This window comes from Aotus nancymaae, unplaced genomic scaffold, assembly GCF_030222135.1.
Source record: "Aotus nancymaae isolate 86718 unplaced genomic scaffold, 86718_ANA_hifiasm-v0.15.2.pri h1tg000131l, whole genome shotgun sequence".
NCBI classification, from domain to species: Eukaryota; Metazoa; Chordata; class Mammalia; order Primates; family Aotidae; genus Aotus; species Aotus nancymaae.
The window spans coordinates 6,678,042-6,693,911 of NW_026988546.1; the positions used below are offsets into that span (position 1 = coordinate 6,678,042).

The 15,870-nt window shown below is 41.3% G+C and overlaps 1 long non-coding RNA gene across 1 annotated transcript; it reads left to right on the forward strand.

The window, feature by feature from the left end:
* The first annotated feature begins 2,370 nt into the window (after positions 1–2,370).
* Positions 2,371–11,066, forward strand: LOC135272784 (uncharacterized). The gene is made up of 3 exons (XR_010340742.1): positions 2,371–2,465; positions 7,128–7,210; positions 10,882–11,066. It is a non-coding gene; the product is annotated as an uncharacterized LOC135272784 (long non-coding RNA).
* Positions 11,067–15,870: the final 4,804 nt, after the last annotated feature.

Sequence of the window (15,870 nt, forward strand, 5' to 3'; positions counted from 1 at the left end):
TGAATTTGTACACTTAAAAATTATCAAAATGTACAGAAAGCCTCATAAGTTTTATGTTACATATATTTTACCACGATAAAAAAATTGATTAATATATCTGATCATGTAACTACAGAGAAAAACCATATGGTCTCCTCAATAGATGTAGAAAAGTCATTTGATAAAATTTAAAATTCATTTATGAAAAATAATTTTAATAACCTAAAAACAGGCCAAGTGCAGTGGCTTATGCCTGTAATCCTAGCACTTTTGGAGAAAGTTAATGATCCTGAAGAGGGGGAATCTCTTTAGGTCAGGATTTCGAGACCAGCCTGGCCAATATGGTGAAACCTTGTCTCTACCAAAAACATAAAATATTAGCTGGGCATAGTGGCAGACACCTGTAATCCCAGCTACTCAGGAAGCTGAGACAGGAGAATCACTTGAACCTGGGAGGCAGAAATTGCAGTGAGGAAACTCCATACTCTTTTCTACAGTGGCTATACTAATTTACATTTCCATTAGCAATGAACAAGAATTCTCCATTCTCCACACCCTCATCAGCATCCCTTATGTTTTGTCTTTTTGATAATATCCATTTTAAATGGAGTGAGATGATATTTCACTGTGGGTTTCATTTACATTTCCCTGATGATAACTGATGTTGAGCATTTTTTTCATATGCCTGTTGGACATTTTTATGTCTTCTTTTGATAAATGTCTATTCAGATGATTTGCCTTTTTTTTTTTTTTTTGCCATTGAGTTGTTTGTGTCCCTTATATATGCTGGTTACTAATCCCTTATTGGACGAATAGTTTGCAAATATTGTTTTCCCATTCTGTAGGTTGCCTCTTTACTCTGTTGATCGTTGCCTCTGCAGCACAATCCTTTTTAACTTAAGGTAATCCCATTCGTCCATTTTTTGCTTTTTTTGCCTGTGCTTCTAAGGTCTTACCCAAAAAGAAACTTTGTGCAAGTCAGTCTCCCCAAAGTTTTTTTCCAGTTGTTTTATAGTTTCAGGTCCTACAATTAAGTCTTTAGTCCATTTTGAGTTGATTTTTGTATACAATAAGAAATAGTAGTCTCATTCCATTTTTCTAAATATAGATATTCACAATCTTCCCAAACTATTTATTGAAGAGACTGTGCTTTCCCCATTGAATATTCTTGGCACCTTGCTAAAAAATCAGTTGGCTATAAATATATGAGTTTATTTCTGGGCTCTCTTTTCAGTTTTATTGGTCTATGTGTTGGTGTTTATGCCAGTACCATACTGTTGTGGTTACTGTAGCTTTGTAATATATATTCTAGTCAGGTAATGTAGTGCCTCCAGCTTTGTTCTTTTTGTTTGAGATTGCTTTGGCTACTTGGAGTCATTTGTAGTTCCACTCAAATTATGGAATTTGTTTTTAAATTCTGTGAAGAATATCATTGGTATTTTGATAGGAATTGCATTGAATCTATAGATTGCTTTGGGTAGTATGGCATTTTCACAATATTAATTCTTCCAATTCGTGAACATGAGATGTCTTTCCATTTTGATGTAACATCTTCAGTTTCTTTTTTATCAGCATTTCATAGGTTTTTTTGTTTTTATTTTGTAGCAATCTTTTACCTCTTTAGTTAAGTTTATTCCTTTTATTTTAGTGGCTATTTAACATGGGATTGTTTTCTTGATGTCTTTTTCCACTGGTTTGTTGTTGGTACACAGAAACATTACGAATTTTGTATATTAAGTTTGTATCATGCAACCTTACTAAATTTTAAAATCACCTCTAAAAGTTTTTCTGGTGGAGCTTTTAGGGTTTTCTATATATAAGATCATATCATTCACAAACAGGGACAATTTCATCCTTTTCAATTTATTTCTTTCTCTTGCCTAATAGCTCTGGCTTGGACTTCCAGCACTATGTTGAACAAGAGTGATGACAGTGGCCTTCCTTGTGTTGTTCCACTTCTTGGAGGGAAAGTTTCAGCTTTCTCCATTCAATATTAAGTTAGCTGTGTGTTATACATGGCCTTAATTAGGTTGAAGTATGCTCCTTCTATACCTAGTATGTTGAGGACTTACTTAGTTTGTTGAGGATTTTATCAAATGCCTTTTCTGCATTTTTTGAGATGATCATATGGTTTTTGTCCTTCATTTTATTGATGTAATGTAAAATGTTCATTGATTTGCTTATGTTGAACCATGCTTACATTCCTGGGTTATTCCCACTTAATCATAGTAAATGATCTTTTTAATGTACTACTGGATTTGGCTTGCTAGATTTTTGTTGATGATCTATGTTCATCAGTGATACTGGCCTGTGGTTTTCTTTTTCTGCCACGCCCTTGTCTGGTTCTGCTATCAGGGTAATGCTGGCTTTGTAAAATGAGTTTGGAAGAATTTTCTCCTCTTCAATTTTCTGGCAGAGTTTGAGAAGAATTGGTATTAGTTGTTTGTGTATTAATGTTTGGTAGAATTCAGCAGTGAAGCCATCAGGTACTTGACTTTTCTTTGATGGGAGACTGTATTACTGACTTGATCTTGTTACTCATAACTGGCTCATTATGGTTTTCTGTTTTTTCTTGGTAGGTTGTATATGTGCAAAAACTTATCTGTTAGGCTTTCCAATCTAGGAGGTATAGTTCTTCATAATAGTCTCTAGTGATCCTTTGTATTTCTAAGTTGTAATGTCTCCTTTTTTGTTTCTGATTTTATTCATTTGAATATTTTCTCTTAGTCTAGCTAATAGTTTGTCTATTTTGTTTATTTTTTCAGAAAATAACTTTTCATTTTGTTGATCTTTTTGGTTTTTTTTTTTGAGACAGAGGCACGTTCTGTTGTCAGGCTGGAGTGCAGTGGCACAATCTCGGCTCACTGCAACCTCCAACTCATTGGTTCAAGCGATTCTCCTGCCTCAGCCTCACAAGTAGCTGGGATTACAGGCACGTGCCACCATGCCCAGCTAATTTTTGTGTTTTTAGTTGAGGTGGGGTTTCACCGTGTTGGCCAAGATGATCTCGATCTCCTGGTCTCGTGGTCCACCTGCCTCAGCCTCCCAAAGTGCTGGGATTATAGGTGTGAGCCACTGCATCCGGCCGATCTTTTGTATTTTTTTAATCTCAATTTGTTTATTTCTGGCCGGGCATGGTGGCACGTATACATATATTTTTGAGATGGAGTCTCGCTCTGTCGCCCAGATTGGAGTGCAGTGGCTTTTGGTTTATTTCTTCTCTGATTTGTAAAAATTTCTTTCCTTCAACTAATTTTGTGTGTGGTTTATTCTTACTCTCCTGGTTCCTTGAGATGAATCATTACATTGTTTATTTGAAATCTTCCTACTTTCGTGGTGTAGATGTTTATTGCTATAAAATTCTCTCTTTATGCTGCTTTTGCTGTATCCTGCAGGTTTTGGTATGTTTTGTTGCTATTTTCACTTGTTTCAAGACTTTTTTGTTTTTGAGACGGAGTCTTTGTCACCCAGGCTAGAGTGCAGTGGTTTGATCTCGGATCCCTGCAACCTCCGCCTCCCAGGTTCAAATGATTCTCCACCTCCTGAGTGGCTGGGATTACAGGTGCACACCACCATGCCCAGCTAATTTTTGTATTTTTTAGTAGAGATAGGGTTTCACCATGTTGGTCAGGCTGGTCTCAAACTCTTGACCTCATGATCTGCCCGCCTCAGCCTCCCCGGGATTGCAGGCGTGAACCACCTCATTGGGCCTATTTCAAGACATTTTAAATTTCCTTCTTAATTTCTTTATTGACTCAGTTGTTGTTCAGGGGCATGTTGTTTAATTTTCATGTATTTGTACAGTTTTGAAAGTTCCTCTTGTTACTGGTTTCTAGTTTTTTTTTCCCTTGTGGTCAGAAAAGATATTTAATATGATCTCAATTATTTTAAATTGGTTGAGATTTGTTTTGTGGCCAACATGTGGTCTACCCTGAAGAATGTTCCATGTGCTGATGAGAAGAATATGTATTCTGCAGCTGTTGGATAAAATGTCCTGTAAATGTCTGTTAGGTCCATTTGGTAGAAAGTGCAGTTTAAATCCAGTGTTTCTTTGTTGGTTTTCTGTCTAAATGATCTGTTCAATCTAGTGAGTGGGGTGTTGAAGTCTCTAACTAATGCAGTACAGGCAAGCCCTCAAATTGTGATTTAGTCCTGGAGAGTTCTTGGCTTCACCCATGAAAGAATTCAAGGGCAAGCTGGTGGTGTTAGACAGTGGCAGTGTATAGCAGCAACAGAGGTACCCATAGGGAATGTGCCCAGAGCAGCAGCTCCTAGGCAGTTCTGCACTCATATTTAGATACACTTTAATTATATGCAAATTGAGGGACAGATTATGCAGAAGTTTTTAGGATGAGGGTGGTAACTTCTGGGTTGTCAAGTTGTTGCCATGGAAAGGGGCAGTAACTTCCGGGTGTTGCCATGGCAATGGTAAATTGACATGGCACATTGGTGGGCATGTCCTTTTTTTTTTTTTGGGTTGGAGTCTCGCTCTCTCAGGCTGGAGTGCAGTGGCACAATCTCAGCTCACTGCAACCTCCACCTCCCGGGTTCAAGCAATTCTCCTGACTCAGTCTTCTGGTAGTTGGGACTACAGGTGCGTGCCACTATGCCTGGCTAATTTTTGTATTTTTAGTAGAGATAGAGTTTTACCATGTTGGCCCATCTGGTCTCGAACTCCTGACCTCAGGTGATCCACCCTCCTTGGCTTCCCAAAGTGCTGGGATTACAGGCATGAGCCACCACGCCTGGCTGCTGGGCATGTCTTATAGAAAGGTACTTCCACCCCAACCTGTTTTATTTTTTATTTTATTTTATCTTTTTGAGATGGAGTCTTGCTCTGTCGCCCAGTCTGGAGTGCAGTGGTACGATCTTGGCTCACTGCAATCTCCATCTCCTGGGATCAAGTGATTCTCCTGCCTCAGCCTTGTGAGTAGCTGGGATTACAGGCACCTGCTACCATGCCTGGCTAGTTTTCGTATTCTTAGTAGAGACAGGGTTTTACCATGTCTGCCAAGCTGGTCTTGAACTCCTTACCTCAGATGATCTGCCTGCCTTGGCCTCTCAAAGGGCTGGAATTCCAGGCGTGAGCCACCACACCTGGCCAACCCCAATCTGTTTTAGTGAGTCCTCAATTTGGTCTAGCATCTGAACCCTGCTTTCAGAGTCTAGTCTTGCCTCCTACTTTACCAATATTATTGGAATACAGTTTATCTTTCCCTTTAGATCTAATATTTGCTTTATGTATCTGGGTGCTCCAATGTTGGGCACATATGCATTTATAATTGTTATATCTTCTTGCTGAATTGATCCCCTTATTATTATGTAATAACCATCATCTCTATTTACAGTTTGTGAGTTAAAGTCTGTTTTATCTGATATATGTATAGCTACTTCTGCTGGCTTTTGGTTTCCAGTTGCGTGGAATATCTCTTTCCATCCCTCCACTTCCAGTCTATGTATGAATTTACACATGAAGTGAGTTTCTTGTAAGCAGCATATAGTTGGGTCATATTATTTTTATCCATTCAGCCAGCATATATCTTTTAAGCAGGGAATTTGATTCATTTACATTCAAGGTTGTTATTGATAGGTGGGCACTTATTCCTGTCATTTTGTTAATTGCTTTCTGAGTGTCCTTTGCTCCTTAATTTCTCTCTTGTTGTTTAAGTGTTTTTGCTTTTACTTCCTCCTGCTGCATAGATGGTCAGAGGTGTAAATGTGCTGGGACATTTGATAATGCTCTATCTACTCCAGCAGTGTGCCCAGAATATATAGTCCACAGCATCTTTCAGCATTAACCCAGGCCCAGTAACTAACTTCCCATGACCCTTACAAGGTTCCCAGCAAGCCATTCTTAGTGGCAGCCTAACATCTTCTATACATCTACCCAGTAACCCACCAGCTTTGGATTCTAAAGAGTGGTTTTCTGCTTGCCCATTGACTATGGCCCAGTTCTAGCCTGTGCAGTCCAGCAAATTTCTCCACCAACCAGAGTGCTGCAACCACATGGTCTAGAGTAAGAGTGGAACCCCAGGCTTTGGAAGACAGCCACTCTTCCTTGTGTACTCTCCCAGAGCCCTAGGGTACCTTTTAAACATCTTTAGAGTTACCATCCTATCTTTGCTTAGTAATTTTTTATACTGAACTTTCCTGTTTAAATTATCATGTGGTTTCTGATGGATCTGATTGGACCCAGACTGATACAAGAATCTACAAAATATCTGTAGTAAATGTTGTACTCAACAGTTAAATGTTGAGTGTGTACCCTTTGACATCAATAATAAGACAAGAATGCCCGACTGGGTGCGGTGGCTCATGCCTGTAATCCCAGCAATTTGGGAGACTGAGGCAGGTGGATCACCTGAGGTCAGGAGTTGAGACAGCCTGGCCAACATGGTACAACCCTGTCTCTACTGAAAACATACAAAAATTTAGCTGAGCATGGTGGCAGGTGCCTGTAATCCAAGCTACTTGGGAGGCTGAGGCCAGAGAACTGCTTGAACCCAGGAGGTGGAGGTTGCAGGGAGCCAAGATCATGCCATTACACTCCAGCCTGGGCAACAGCAAAACTCAAACTCTGTCTCAAAAAACAAAAACAACAACAAAATGCCTACTATTACCACTTCTATTCAACATTTAACTGAAAGTGTTGCCCATTGTAGTAAGACAAGAAGAAAAATTAATAAAATATATATGGATTGGAAAAGAAGAAAGGAAATTTTTATTATTCACAGATTATAGTGATAGTATACATTAAAACATCCAAAGCAATCTATTCAATTATTACAATTATTAAATACAATTAGCAAGATACCTGAACACAAATAACATTCAAAGTCAATCATATTTCCTTATACAAGCATGAGCAGTTAGAAAAATAAAGTTTAAAAAATACCACTTACAAAAACATCCAAAATATTATTTGGCAACAAATGTAACAAAAGAGATGCAAAAAATCGTAATACATTACTGTGAAAAATTGAAGAGCCCTAAAAAATGATATTCATGTTCATGCATTTGCAGATTCAATATTGTGAAGCTGTCAATTCTCCCCCAAGACTGGCGTCCAGAGTCAAAACAATTACAATTTCTACAGGTATTTTTTGTTTATGTAAAAAAGCTGACAAGCCTATTTTTAACATTTATAGGCATACCTTGGAGATGTTATGAGTTTGGTTCCATACCACCACAATAGCAATAAAGTGAGCCACACAAACCTTTTGGTTTCCCAGTGAGTATAAAAGTTATGTTTACATTATACTGTAGTCTATTGAGTGTGCAATAGCACTGTGTTTAAAAAATAATATATATACCCTAATCAAAAATACTTTATTGGTGGGGCGCAGTGGCTCGCACCTGTAATCCCAGCACTTTAGGAGGCAGAGGCAGCTGGATCACGAGGTCAGGAGTTCAAGACCAGACTGACCAAGATGGTGAAACCCCGTCTCTACTAACAATACAAAAATTAGCTTTTTATGGCTACAGGTCCCCAAGCGGAGCGGGAGGCCAGACTGGGTAGCTGAGTGGTGGCGTCAGCGGCAGAGGCGGTAATAGCGGAGCTGGTGTAGGGGCGGAGCGCTTCTGTGGGGATGAAGGCCGAGGGCTGCATGGATGCCCTGCACCGGTCCAGCAGATTGCTGCTAAAATTGATTCAATTCCTCACTTGAATAATTCCACACCTCTAGTGGACCCCTCAGTATATGGATATGGAGTACAAAAACAGCCCTTGGATGATGGAGGATCTGCTTATTCATATTCTTACGCTCTTGAGAGAGTGGCCCAGTGACCTTACCCCTAGCGGAAGAAAACTGATCAACTCTTGAGGCACTAGAATCACTTGACTCCATGAGGCGGAGGTTGCAATGAGCCAGGATCGTGCTCCCTGCACTCCAGCCTGGGCGACAGAGCAAGACCTTGTCTCACAAAGAAACAAGCAAACCAACCAAAAGATTATTGCTCAGCCTGGTGTGGTGGCTCACACCTGTAATCTCAGCACTTTGAGAGGCTGAGGCAGGCAGATTGCTCAAGCTTGGTCTGAGACCAACCTGGGAAACATGGCAAAACCTCATCTCTACAAAGCATACAAAAAAAAAAATTAGCCAAGTGTGGTGGCACATGCCTAGAGTCCCAGTCACTTAGGAGGCTGAGGTGGGAGGATCTCTTGAGCCTGGGAAGGTGAGGCTGCAGTGAGCTGAGATCGTGCCACTGCACTCCAGCCTCAGAGGCAGAGTGACACCCTGTCTCAAAAACAAACAATCAAAAAAATTAAAATAAATACTACTGCTCATTGGCAATGTGCCTGGTCGCCCAAGAGCTCTGATGGAGATGTACAAGGAGATTAAGGTTGTTTTCACACCTGCTAACACAACATTTATTTTGTAGCTCATGAATCAAGGAGTAATTTTAACTTTTGAGTTTTATTATTTGAGAAATACATTTTGTAAGGCTATAGTTGCCACAGAGAATGATTCATCTGATGTATGTGGGCAAAGTAAATTGAGAACCCTCTGAAAATAATTTACTATTCTAGATGCCATTAAGAACATTCGTGGCCGAATGCAGTGGCTCACGCCTGTAATCCCAACACTTTGGGAGGCCAAGGTGGATGGATCACCTGAGGTCAGGAGTTCAAGACCAGCCTGACCAACATGGAGAAACCCTGTCTCTACTAAAAATACAAAATTAGCCAAGCATGGTGGTGCATGCCTGTAATCCCACCTACTCAGCAGGAGAATCGCTTGAACCTGGGAGGTGGAGGTTGCTGTGAGCTGAGATCGCACCATTGGACTCCAGCCTGGGCAAAAAGAGCTAAATTCCGTCTCAAAAAAAAAGAACGGGCTGGGCGCGGTGGCTCACGCCTGTAATCCCAGCACTTTGGGAGGCTGAGGGGGTGGATCACAAGGTCAAGAGATCGAGACCATCCTGGTCAACATGGTGAAACCCCGCGTCTACTAAAAATACAAAAAATTAGCTGGGCACTGTGGTGCATGCCTGTAATCCCAGCTACTCAGGAGGCTGAGGCAGGAGAATTGCCTGAACCCAGGAGGCGGAGGTTGCGGTGAGCCAAGATCGAGCCATTGCACTCCAGCCTGGATAACAAGAGCGGAACTCCGTCTCAAAAAAAAAAAAAAAGAATATTCATATTCATGATTCATGGCAGGAGGTCAAAATATCAAGATTAGCAGGAGTTTCCAACCCTCATGAATGATTTTAAGGAGTTCAGGACTTCAGTGGAGGAAGTCAGTGCAGACATGATGGAAATAGAGAACTACAATTAGAAGGGGAGGCTGAAGATGTGACTGAATTACTGCAATCTCATGAGAAAACTTGAACAGACAAGAACTTGCACTTCTTATGGATGAGCAAAGAAAGTGTTTTATTGAGATGGAATCTATTTCTGGTGAAGACGCTGTGAATATTGTTGAAATGACAACAAATAATTTAGAATATTACATAAACTTCGTTGACAATGTAGTGGCAAAGTTTGAGAGGATTGTCTCCAATTTTGAATCAAGTTCCACTGTGGGTGAAATCACACGCTACACAGAAATTCTTCATGAAAGGAAGAGTCATTGACGGGACAAATTTTTTCCTATTTTCTGAAATTGCCAAAGGAATCCCATTTTTAAGCAACCACCACTCTGATCAGTGAGTAGTCATCAACGTGAAACAGGATGCTCCAAAAGCCAAAATATTATAACTCACCAACAGCACAGATGACCATTAGCATTGCTAAGCAATAAAGTGTTTTTCTTTTCTTTTTTTTTTTTTTAAGACTGGGTTTCACCATGTTGGTCAGGCTGGTGTTGAACTCCCGACCTCAGGTGATCCGCCCGCCTTGGCCTCCAAAGTGCTTGGATTACAGGTGTGAGCCACCACGCCGGGCCTAAAGTGTTTTTCTTTCTTTCTTTCTTTTTTTTTTGAGATGACATCTCACTCTATAGCCCAGGCTGGAGTGCAGTGGAACAATCTCGGCTCACCGCAGCCTCTACCATCCTGCCTCAGCCTCCCAAGTAGCTGGGATCACAGGCGCCTGCCACCACATCTGGTTAATTTTTGTTTTTTGATTATAAAAATTCTTGTGTATTTACAAAGCGTTTATGACCACAAAACAGAAAATTCACCCCGGGGCCACTGGAACTAAGATAACCATGTAAACTGCTTCTCCAGAATTGTATGCTGTGTGCGATCTTTTTATATTTGACTGGTATTAGTGATTCCCTAGACCAAAGAGGGATGACTGCATTATCTGCATTTTTGCCTTAGCAGAAAGCTGTCATGGAAAGTAGCCTTTTTACCTCTTCAGGGCAATCATGCTTTGGTTCCTCTTAGGAGACAGCAACGTGAAAACAAAACTAAGTTGTCTCCCTCTGTGCACACATCTCATTAATGGACAGTGTCTCTCTGGCCCAGTGTTTCCAGAAATCGAGATCGATACATTTCACAACTCATTCAGCCTTTCATAACAATTTCACAATTCAGCCTTGTTTTTTTTTCACTCACTGCCTGGAGTTGAAGTGTTAAAAATTTGTGCTTGTAGTGAGCAGGTATCTGCTGTCCTCTACATAAGGAATACCTGAATATTTGCAAATAAAACCCTCTGGCATTTTGCAGACATTTTTCTCCCATTAGTCCACTGCACACACATTTGAAAGAAATTAGCACCAATAAAGAGATTTTCAGTGTTGATAAGGAGAACTGGGTCACAGGCAGATGTAGCTGACTTGGCCAAGATCACCCAGTAGATCCGGAATCTCACTTAAAACATAGGGTTCATTATTATATTGTATATTTTCACTTCTTTGTTTTGATAATTTTTTTCCATGTCTGCCTTTTGGAGAATAAGTCTTTACAAACAGAAAATGACTATGATTTCTCTTTTTCCTCCCTCTAAATATTAAGCCCTCTTTTAGCAAGAAAGAATGATTCTGTGCCGTGCTGAATCTCTCGTCATCCCAGAACACTTGGTCTTATGTAACAACAGACTGTATTTGAAGAACAAGGAATTTCCCTCAGGCTTCTTACATTCTGCATTACGGTTCAACAAAGTTAATTCTGTCTTCTGCTGAGCATTGTTTAAATAAAAGGATTACACATATTGTTTTTTTTTCACCAAGTTGTTCTTCACACGTAGAATTTGAGGTCTGCGTTGTTCAGTTGTCTTCTGGTGGGGTAAGGTAACTGGGCCACGTAGCTGGGACTACAGGTGCAAGCCACCACACCTGGGTAATTTTTGGTATTTTTAGTAGACACGAGGTCTCACCACGTTGCCCAGGCTAGTCTCAAACTCCTGCACTCAGGCAATCTGCTCACCTCAGCCCCCCAAAGTGCTGAGATTACAGGCATGAGCCAATGCACTTGGCCTGCAGTAATATTTTGAAAGGAATTTCTTTCCTAAGCAGTAGGTCTCAGGAATGAAGAGTAGACTTAAAGTTTTCGTAAATCACTCCATATACAGATGTGCTGTCATCCAGGATTTGTTGTTCCCTGTATAGAGTACAGGCAGAGTCGATTTAGCTTAATTCTTAAGGGCCCTGAGATTTTCAAAACGATAGATGATCATTGACTTCAACTTGAAGTCACCAGCTGCACTAGCCCCTAATGAGAGAGTCAGCCTGTCATTTGAAGCTTTGAAGCCAGGCATTGACTTCCCCTCTCTAGCTATGAGAGGCTGAGATGGCATCTTCTTTCAATAGAAGGCTGTTGCATTCTACGTTAAAAACTTCTGTTTTGACTAGGTGTGCTGGCTCACGCCTGTAATCCCAGCACGTTGGGAGGCCAAGGTGGGTGGATCACCTCAGGTCAGGAGTTCGAGAGCAGCCTGGCCAACATGGTGAAACTCTGCCTCTACTAAAAATACAAAAATTAGCCAGGCATGGTGGTGCACACCTGTAATCCCAACTACTTGGGAAGCTGAGGCAGGAGAATCGTTTGAACCTGGGAGGCAGAGGTTGCAGTGAGCCGAGATCGTGCCATTGCACTCCAGCCTGGGTGACAAAGCAAGGCTCCATTCTCAAACAAAGAAACCAACAAACAAACCCTCTTTTAGTGTGGCCAGCTTCATCAATGATCTTAGCTAGATCTTCTGGATAAGTTGCTGCAGCTTCTTCGTTGAAGAAATTCACCTCGCAATTTCATGTGATGTTGATTACTTCTTTCCTTAAACTTCGGGATCCAACCTCTGTTAGCTTCTAATTTTCCTTCTGCAGGTTCCTCATCTCTCTCAGTCTTCATAGATTTGAGAGTTAGGGTCTTGCTCTGGATTAGGCTTTGGCTTAAGGGAATGTTGTGGCTGGTTTGATCTTCTAACCAGACCACTAAAACTTTCCATGTCAGCAATAAGTCTGTACTGGAGTAGCAGTTTTAATTTCCTTTAAGAACTTTTCTGTTGCTTCGCAGCTTGATCGTTTGGGGCAAGAGGGCTGGCTTTCAGCCTGTCTCAGTTTTCAGCACACCTTCCTTACTAAGCTTCATCATATCTAGCTTTTGATATAAAGTCAGCGATGTGTGATTCTTCTTTTCACTTGAACATTTAAAGGCCACAGTAAGGTTGTTGATTGGCCTAATTTCAATATTGTTGCTTCTCAGAGAATAAGGAGGCCCTAGGAGAGAGAGAGAGAGAGAGAGAGAGACAGACAGACAGACAGAGAGAGAGAGAGAGAGAGAGAAAGAGAGAGAGAATGGGGAGGGAATCGCTTTGCTGGGGAGTAAGCGGTTTTCTGTCTTATACGGGCAGTTCATAGCATCCCCAATTATGACATTAACATCAAAGATCGATGATCACAGATCACCACAAAAGATATAATAATAATCAAAAAGTTTAAACTATTACAAGAATCACCAAAATGTGCCACAGATCTGAAGTAAGCACACGCTGTTTGAAAAATACTTTATTGGACTGGGCACGGTGGCTCACGCCTGTAATCCCAGCACTTTGGGAGGCCGAGGCAGGTGGATCACCTGAGGTCAGGAGTTCAAAACCAGCCTGACCAACAAGGTGAAACCTCATCTCTAAAAAAAAAAAAAAGAAAGAAAAATATGTTATTGATGCAGAACTGCCACACACCTTCCATTTGTAAAAAATGCAACCTCTTTGAAGCATGATAAACCAAAGCACAATGAAACAAGGTGTGCCTAACTATGGACATGAAAAGCTCAATAAAGAGTCAAGACAGGCTGGGCACAGTGGCTCACGCCTGTAATCCCAGCACTTTGGGAGGCTGAGGCGAGTGAATCACAAGGTCAGGAGTTTGAGACCAGCCTGACCAACATGGTGAAACCCCCATCTCTACTAAAAATGCAAAAATTAGCCAGGCATGGTGGTGTGCACTGGGAGTCCCAGCTATTCAGGACACTGAGTCAGGAGAATCGCTTGAACCCGGGAGATGGAGGTTGCAGTGAGCTGAGAACGCACCACTGCACTCCAGCCTGGGTGACAGAGCGAGACACTGTCTTAAAATAAATAAATAAGTAAGGTATATTGGCCAGGCACAGTGGCTCACACCTGTAATCCCAGGATTTTGGGAGGCTGAGGTGGGAGGATCACTTGAGCTCAGGAGTTCAAGACCAACCTGGCCAACATAGGGAGACCACATTTCTACTAAAATTCAAAGAAATTAGCTGGGCATTGTGGTGCATGCCTGTAGTTTCAGTCTTGAGGCAGGAGGATCACTTGAGCCCAGAAAGTCAGGGATGCAGTGAGCCCTGATTGCCACACTACACTCCAGCCTGGGCAACAGAGAGAGACCGTGAAAAAAAAAAAAAAAAAATTATGGTCTATTTATAAACAACATTGGGAACAAATGAACTACAATTTTGTTTCACAAACATAATATTAAGTGAAAGAAGCCAGATAAACATAACACACAATATGTGCTGTTTAATTCCAATTATATGAAGTTCAGAGAATGGGAAAAACTAAATTATAGTGTCTAATGGTGCGTGTTTAAGTGGCAAAATTATGAAGAAAGGTAAGGAAATTCTTACCAAAAGACAAAGTAATGGTGATTAGGAAGGGGCGTGAGAGGGACTTCGGGGGTTTGACATCATTCTAGTTTTTGGCCCAGGAAATGTTCAAATGAAGAATAACTTTGGAATGGTTATTTGAACTCTATAGCTTTTGTAGATGTCTGTAATATTTTATTTTTTAAAGGCATAAAAGACAAACGGTTGGCAGGCAACATTGAGCACCCAGTAGAAGGTAGACAGCATTAAATTTCAGTAAATCCTGGCAACTAAATGTAATGAATTCGCTTGCGGCGAGCAAGGGCTTGAGAATGTGAGAACAGAGGGAGGCTATGGCGCTGGCCCAGGAGTGGAATGGCCTGTGAGCTCACTGGAAGGCTAGGCTTGGGGACAGCACGCATATTTGACATTGCAGACTGTGAGGCAGACATTTAGGCAAACATACACTCAGAGTCAAATGTCCTAGGTGATTAGAAGAGAGCTTTAAAGATTAAAGATCACAGTGAGGGTGAAGAGTGAGTTCATAGATGTGAGTCTGGAAAAAGTAGAAACATGTAAGGGAAGCTTCCATGAACACTTGAGTAAGATGTAGTGTATTGATACGATGTACACAGAGGAGAGAATCTTTTAGCCTGGTATTTATTTATTCAAACACTTCTTGAGCATCAGAAACTGTTCTGGATGCAGTCGAGAAGACAAGAAGGTATGAGACACAGTTCTTCTCTTTAGTTTTAACTACAATAAAACATACCTTCATGAACATTTAAGCAAAATTCCCATTGGCCAAGGGATAAAGTCCAAACTCACCTCCTCCCCTAATATAGAAACTTCACTCCATATTGGCCCCTTGTTGGTGGCATCTCCCCATGGGTCTCTGCTCCTCCCCAGAGCTGTTCATCTTCACTGCTCCTATAACCATATAGGAGGCACAGTCCTATGCACTTTATATCTCTTCATTCCTACAGCAACCTCAGGAACTGGTATTATTATCAACAATGTCCAGGTGAGGTAACTGAGGCCCAGAGAGGCTAAATAACTTGTTCAAACACTGTTTGTCAGTTCTCGGGCCAAGATTCCAACCCTGGGAGTCTGTCTCCAGTACCTGTTCTCTTAACAATCCAATTGGGCTATAGCCATTTGTGCTCCAACCCTGACAAGCTCAAGCCTTTCGTCTCTCTGTGGCTTGGGATTTCCTGTTTGTGGGCTTCTCCCAAGACCAGCTTGAAGGCTGCCTCTATGTGCAGCTTTCTGTGCTACCTCCTCCAGGTTAGTCTCTCTCTTCTTCCCTGACCTCTCTTTCAGGGGCCTCCTCTAACACGTTGCTGAATGTCCTTGAGGGCAGGAAGTTGGACTTAGTTTTCTATATGTTTCACAGAATCTGTCACATATGAGATCACAGACAATGTTGAATTGGATTCCAAAGAAGAATGTGAATCCCAAAATGCGTGGTGTCAGCATGAAGGGTCATGAAAGGTAAAAGGAAAAGAGGCACCTGTTATCTGAGGTACCCCAGGGAAGGCTTCCAGAAGGGGTAGCTCTTGGCTGGACTTTACAGAATGAGCAAAATGTGCATAGCTGAAGATGACCAAGAGGGTGTGCACAGGCCTGGACACTCCAGTGCACAGGGCATCTCTAGGAGTCGGTCATTAAACCAAACCCATCAAAGCAGAGCTGCAGGGAAAACAACCAGTGAGCAGGAGGCAAGAACATCAAACTCCCAATACAGACCCACCCCAGAACCCTCAAAAAGTTCTGCTATGTAAGTAAATCCAGAAAATCTGAATACTACAAAGTATAATAAACCTGGTGGGGGGGGAATTCCAATTTAACCAGATTTAGATTTTAAAAATAATTTTTATTGGATAATATGGTACATAATTAACTGCAGGGTTAGAGCTGCCCTGAATTAGGTCCTGTTTTATATAA